This window comes from Aythya ferina (assembly GCF_964211825.1).
Source record: "Aythya ferina genome assembly, chromosome: 20".
Taxonomy (NCBI): domain Eukaryota; kingdom Metazoa; phylum Chordata; class Aves; order Anseriformes; family Anatidae; genus Aythya; species Aythya ferina.
In genome coordinates, this window is record NC_140318.1 from 1,476,127 (window position 1) to 1,482,792 (window position 6,666).

General features: G+C 47.5%; 1 protein-coding gene and 1 long non-coding RNA gene across 2 annotated transcripts in view; both read right to left on the reverse strand.

Annotated features, from left to right (window-relative positions):
• Window positions 1-1,905, reverse strand: part of NEK6 (NIMA related kinase 6) — a 134,105-nt gene extending 132,200 nt beyond the window's left edge. Inside the window, exon 1 of the mRNA XM_084493716.1 lies at window positions 1,631-1,905. The gene's annotated coding sequence lies outside the window, so the exon portion shown is untranslated. The remainder of the gene's footprint in view (window positions 1-1,630) is intronic.
• A 1,163-nt stretch (window positions 1,906-3,068) lies between these two features.
• Window positions 3,069-5,070, reverse strand: LOC311422032. The gene is made up of 2 exons (XR_014685145.1): window positions 4,997-5,070; window positions 3,069-4,775 (listed from the first exon to the last, which is right to left on the reverse strand). It is a non-coding gene; the product is annotated as an uncharacterized lncRNA (long non-coding RNA).
• Window positions 5,071-6,666: the final 1,596 nt, after the last annotated feature.

A 6,666-nucleotide genomic window follows, 5' to 3' on the forward strand; every position in this document is an offset into this window, starting at 1 on the left:
CTCCACCCACCCATGCAAGGAGAGAGAAAGCACACGGAATGGGAAAGAACTGTCTACAGTTCCTGACAGGATAGCTTATGGAGCCTGCTGATCAACTTCATTTAGAAAATCCGCGACATTTTCCAACTTGGATAGGAGGTGATAAGAAGGCAAATAGCAACCACTGGCACAGCAAATGCAGTTGGGCAACTTTCAATTTACCTGCCATGGAGGGACAGTACAACACGCAGATTTATAAGAAAACATTGCTTTTTCCAGGACCCCTGTCACACTTGCAATTTGTTGGCACCAGGACCTCCTGCAGCTGCTCTAGGAATTGCTCTGGGCTGGTGAGCCTCACCAGTTGCTTTCCAAGCATGGAGACAGACAATCCTTGCCCCAAAGAACAGCCCAGACTAAATCTGTTTTCTGCTCTTTCTGGCCTCCAACTAGCACTGCTGCTTCAGTGTCAAAGGGGCAGATGTATAATCTGGGAAGCTTTCCAGATGCATCCTGAGCAAAGCAAAGCTTTGTGAATCACTGGTACTACGCAGGATCCTTCAATCTGTCACAGTACCACTGGCAGCACTTTATATGTGCTCACAGTACACCCAGGATGGCAAGCACGTCATGGAGGGAACACCACTATTCACCACAGCCAGATTCTCAACTAACAAATAAGTTATCATTCCTTGCAGGCTGTGGTGTTTCATTGTGCAGACTGTGCCCCAGCAGCACTTCTCTGTCCCCAGCAGAATGGCAACAAGCCCATGCTAGGCACGAGCCCCTTTGTAGCTGTAAATGTTGCATTAATATGTTTGATTGCTAGTGCTGGGCCACTGCTTTATAACTTTTATTACTTCTCCTGTCCCATAAATGCTCTCAGGTGCTCTTCCAAGGAGTCTGTGCAGATCGCCAAACAGAGGAGAATGACAATGACATGGCCTCTGGCTCTCCCCTCAAACAGCAGCTTTTCTGTCATCCCCTGGAAGTGCCCCAGTTTCTTTACGGCTCTGGAAACGCGGCTCAAGCAAGGTTGCCAACACACGTTCCTCTGTGTCAGACATCATGCTGATTTTGGAGCCTGCAAGGGCCTGTCAGCTATCATTCTGCCAGGAATACCCCAGCCCGGGCTCCTCTGTTTTCAAATTCAGTCTGCGTTAGGTTGAGTAAGAGGAGCTGTCAGGTACCTGGGAAAACAATAGCAGCTCTTGCTTTAATTTGCATGCCCAGCATTGAAATCTTTTGTCACTAACTCAAGTGGGCAGTGGACAAAAACCAAGTGAAATATAATGATGCAATTGACATAAATGTGTGAGGAGAGCATCTCTGTGCCTAACCTCATGCTTGCCAGTATTCTGGGGCAGATTTCTTGTGTCAAAGCGTCAGAAAATAAGTGGATATCCAGCAGGCCCCCTCTCCCCCCTCCTGTATGACTCACTGGCAGACACAGACTCCGTGGTGCTCGGACATGATGCACAGAGCAGGTCCCCAACACACATGAGGAGATACGACAAGGGGAACGAGGCCCATGCTCCATGCTGTGTGTGCCTCAGCTGTGGGGACCCAGCTGCAAACATCCCCTGAGGAGGAGAACTGGCAGCCCCACGTGCTTCAGGCCCCAAACACCCTATCCCCTCTCCAGCCTTACCTGGTGCCATCTTCTGGGGGGTGATTCCTTGGGTGGCGTCCACAGGAGACTGCAGCTCCACACAGCCCTCCACCAGCACCGCCAGGGAGGGGACGTCCATGAGAGGCAACACCAGCAGCCAGGGCCCGGCTCCTCAGAGAGGTTCCTGTCCTCCACAGGAGGAGGTTCGTGTCATAGAATCAGCACCTCACTGAAAGTGCCTGGCACATGAGGAGAGCCACATCCTCCTGTCAAGCCCCCCAGCACCGCAGCTCTCACAACATGGCCGCCAGTGCCCACAGAAGATGGCTCCCGCAGAGCGTGCTCTCTCCTGTGGCGGCAGGGCAGCTGTGACCGGCACCTCCGCCCTGGCGTGGTGGCTGCAGGGTGGTGGCAGAGCCCCTCGACGCCTTCCCTCACACAGAGGTGGCTGCAGTGAGGGCCCCAAGCCGCACTGTGGAGGAACATCTGCCCTCAGGAGCCTGGTGGGGCCTTGTGAGGGAGGGCACCCTCAGCTCGCAGTGCCACCGCTCCCAGCAGCTGGCCCCAGACTGCGCTTGGTACCAACAGCGACAGAGGGTGGCTAGACACTTGTAATGGGGTGCAAGGGGTGCTGTGGGAGGCAAAGGAGAACACCAGGAGCTCCTGACAAAGCTGAGCAGACATCAGCATGGCTCCACATGGCAGCACAAACCACCTCAAGGGACAGCGACGCACTTGCAGGACCCCCCGAAATGGACATCCCAGCACAGAGGCGCTGAGGCCCAAGCAAAGGACAGTTTCTTCTGTCAGTCAGGCCAGAGACAGCCTGCAAAACTCAACAGCTCTAGAAAGGAGTTAATTAAAGAGCTCCAGTTCCCTCCGACGCAGACCCTGGTCCTTTGTGAGCACAACAGTAAGCCCAAGCATTCCCACTGCTAATTATGAATAAGTTGAGGAGCTCTTTGATATTACTGCTGTGAGTTCATGCTGTTACCACATAGCGTAGACAACACCCACACGAAACCACGTGCGTGTTGGCTGCAGCCCCTCCCCACCCTTGTTTTGTTAATTTACATTGCTTGCAAGCATTTGAGGCAATCTTCATGTCCCAGGGACTTGCAATTCTCAGAGCTGCTTCATGACAATGTAGCACTATAATGGTGTCAGAAAATTTAAACGACTTTTTTCTATAAAAGTGATTCCTGCATTTTTCTCCTAAATGGGTGAGTCCACAGGTAGAAATACAGAGCATGCAAGCACATGTAGGGCGATCCACGGTTGCAGCATATGCTCCCATGTCATGGGAATGATGTCTCCTTTGCTAAGTTTTGTCAGAGGCTCTCCCAGCTCCTGGCTGTTTTAGCTTGGCATTGAGTTATGTGAGTAGCTCTGTGGTGATGTGTGCCCACAAGAAAAGCGTCTGTAAAGTGTAGAAGCACAGACTACCTCCAGAGTCTGCCTCTGCTCAAGGGCTCACAGAGGCATGCGCCAAGTGCTGAGCTAACACTGTGGTCACCTGCTCACTCAGCTATTGCAAATATGGTGGGAAGCTGATAGCAGCTTCCTTTCACCACTCACTGCCAGGTCATCCAGCATTGTTTGCTAATGCCATGTCCATACTGGATGTTGAACTAGGCCACTGTGCCAGTGGCCTGAGCTGGCCTGACAGCTTTCTGCTGGAGGTGCGGCACAGTGCATGCTCCGTATCATGCAGAAAGGAGTTCTGGACTTCAGTTGGACTGAATGTTGCAAGCACATGAAAACCATTAACTTCTCCACAGACTACATGGAACAGCACACAATAAAACAAAGCATGTCACAAATGTGAAAACCCACAGCAGTTTCCTCACGTACAAACTCCAGAATTCTCTCCTTGCAAACAGGTTACTTGCCAGTTTGTTATGATAAGTGAACTCTTCACACCATTTGGTTAGATTAAGTATGGACACCAGCACATGCTCATGTTTGACATTGATTCTCCCTCAAAATTCCCCAAACAACACTAAGAGCAGCTGTAAGCTATTCCCTCAGGTCTGCTCTGGAGTGGTGATATTCTCTCTCTGTCCAGTCTGATAGACTGCACTGGACTTGGCCTGCCAAGCTCAGCTAGCCATGGCCAGCTGCCAAGAGACCCTAACACGAGCATCTCACTGGAGAATTAATAGGAAGCAGAGAGCATTATCTGTGCAAGGGAATGACTGCTTCAAACAAGGACAAAATCAGAAAGCAGAAAATTAGAGCTTCAACCATAAAGTTCAAAGAACATGGGGAAAAAGCATGAAAAATAATTTTGACACTTTGAAGTAGAACTCAATTGTTCCATTAAACTGTATTTTTAATAAAAAATAACAATAACAGCATTCCAAATATCTATTTTATACGCTTTACTAATGTATATTTTTTTAATACATGTCAGAAATTCTTACTTGAGGCAAATGCAATATTTATAGAAAGCAAGAGACTTCAAAACAGCTCCAGAGACTTTAAGCTCTCGATTTATTCACAGATTTAGAATAACTCAGGAATACAAAATGACAAAATGTACATTTTTTATATTGTTTACTAATGTATTGTCTCTTGTCCCTGATCCGTCATTTCCCTGACTGGAGGAAACATATTCAGCTTCTTCACTCCCTTTAATGCTACATACTTCTGGAGGAAAATATTCCCATTTGGTGAAAATCTATTACAATTCTGTCTTGCAGAATATCACTCCCAGAGAATTATGTGAAGATCATTAATAAATACATTTTTACAATGACAGCCATTTCTTCTTTGGTCATGATTTGTATCTATTATTTGCCTCAGCCTCTCCAGTTCCCAGAGAAGCTGGTGGTGAGATTGAAGGAGAGGAAAGGCAGTGCAGCTTCAGACCAGAATCCAAGCAGAGGTTTGTCAGTGTCTATAAAGGCTAGCAAGGAATTGGAAGTTAGCCCCAAGTTCTCCATGTCACTGGGTATAGAAAGATGCCCTCACCTTCCGTGAGAGAACACCTCCACAATGCGTCGGTACATTCCAAGGAGAGGAGCACCGCGCTGGGAGCCGTGCATACCAGGCCTCTGCTCCCAGCTCAGACCAAGTACAGGTGGAGAACCACACCACACCTGGGGGTCATCCTCCCTTAAACAAAGGTCCTTTTTCAGCCAGGACATGTGCACAGCACCTGGGCCCAAGCCAATCTATTCTGGTGAGAAAAGCCATAAATAGCCAACAAACAGGGAATGGGTAAGAATATAGGAAAGCAGTCAAGTTATTCTTCCTTTTAGCCTTATGAACCATTAGTTAAAAAAAAAAAAAAAAAAAAACAGCAACAACAATGATTCTAGTCTCACAAAAGCACATTGTTTAAAAAACACCAAATATTGGTTCTTTTTATATATATTGTCTGTGAAACATTCTGCTTACTGGAGGTATTTCTGAAATTGCAGAACTGGCTGTTTCTTTCTGCCTCTTCAGTCCGCAGGCGAGCAGGCAAGCTTGCTTTCGCTGTTGCTGGCAGTGTTTTAGGGAGGCAGTTTCACTTTCAGTTCTCCTGCGTTTTTTTCATTACATTACAGTCCAGTTATATTTTTACAGCCATACCTAAACCCAGCAGTAGTAGAACACAGAAATTCTGGAGCAAACAGTCTGGAACACCCCTAATCTCCCCAACACCCCCACATCCCCCTCCTTTGGCAGAGGCTCAACATTGCTCCAAAAAGTACGAGGGGGAAACAGTCCAAAGTATGAGCAAAATCCTTGCAGCATGAACTGAAGAGCCTTCTGTCCCGGGCCTCTGGTGGAACAAAGTTGCAATATCTGGTTGTGTATACCTCAGCGTAACAGTGAAAGCTCAAATCCATTACCGTGTTTTGCTAAAAAAGTATGTACTTTTGTACTTGCATTAATAATCTTGGATATCTTCTGCTTCTTTTTATTTCGGTGCCTTATAAGTTTTAGAGTGAAAATTGTCTGATGTTTTTCTAAAAAGTAATCCAGCCTCAGATTTTGGGGTGTAAATTTATTCCACGTGCTCTGTGCCTATCAGAGGACACTGGGAAGCAAAGGCATTTGTGACCCACATACACAAATAACTGGATGTGCAGCATAATACAGATCTGGGCAGACACTGGGTTATTTTTCCTTTCCAAGACAATCCTGGATCAGAATTAGTCCAAAAGACATGCTACCCTGGCAAAAGATAAGTCCAGAGCTCTCCCAAGTGTACTGCTGATGAATCAACAGCTCCAGCACTCAGCCATCTCAGTGTTGTGCTAGATGTACAGCAATAAATGATGTATTTTTGCTACACAAATTGCAGCAGCAAAGATAACGCCTTGAAAAACATAACTGTTGAAAGGCAATTAGCACACCAGTTCACTGTAGTACTACAGTGTTTCTTTTCTCATTAGACTTTCCCTGATGTTTCCAGCTTCTACCAATGTCCTGCTCAGGAAAAAAATAAAATAAAATAGTTTCAGTGCCTTAGAAAAACTGCTCCACTTTCTGACAGACAGAAAACAAACTGGTAAGGCTACAAGTCTCCTGTTGGACTCCAATGGGCTCTGCACTGAGTCAGTCCTGTCTGTAGCAGTTACTGACGCTTCCACGTTCATTGCTCCTGCAGCAGCAGTCAGGGCTCAGCACAGCAATGGCCCAGGGGCAGGGGGGAAGGTTGCTCATGCGTGGGGCCTGCTGGGTGAGCAGGACCCACGAGCTCTTGTGCCAAGGAAGCTCCTTCTCACTCTGATATTTCGTCTTAGCAGGACCTCATGTTTTCGCATCTTGCTCCAGTGCTCATTCTCAAGGCTGACACACACAGCTATACCCTGTGTGGCCCCTGATAATTCATGACAACACCAGTGACTGACAAGAGCTGGCACCTTCCCCATCAACACGCGCTCTGGGCCAGCACGAGCAGCATATCTACAGTCGGGGAGTCTCAAAGTAAATGCTGGAGTGAGTGCTCATGGCTGTATCTTGCAAGCACTGTTCAAAAGACTTGGCTCCTGGGGCTGGAGTGTATCATCTCCAGCGTGAGCCTTGCTGAAGTTAATATTAATGATACAATATTAATGCTACAGCTAACCCAGCCA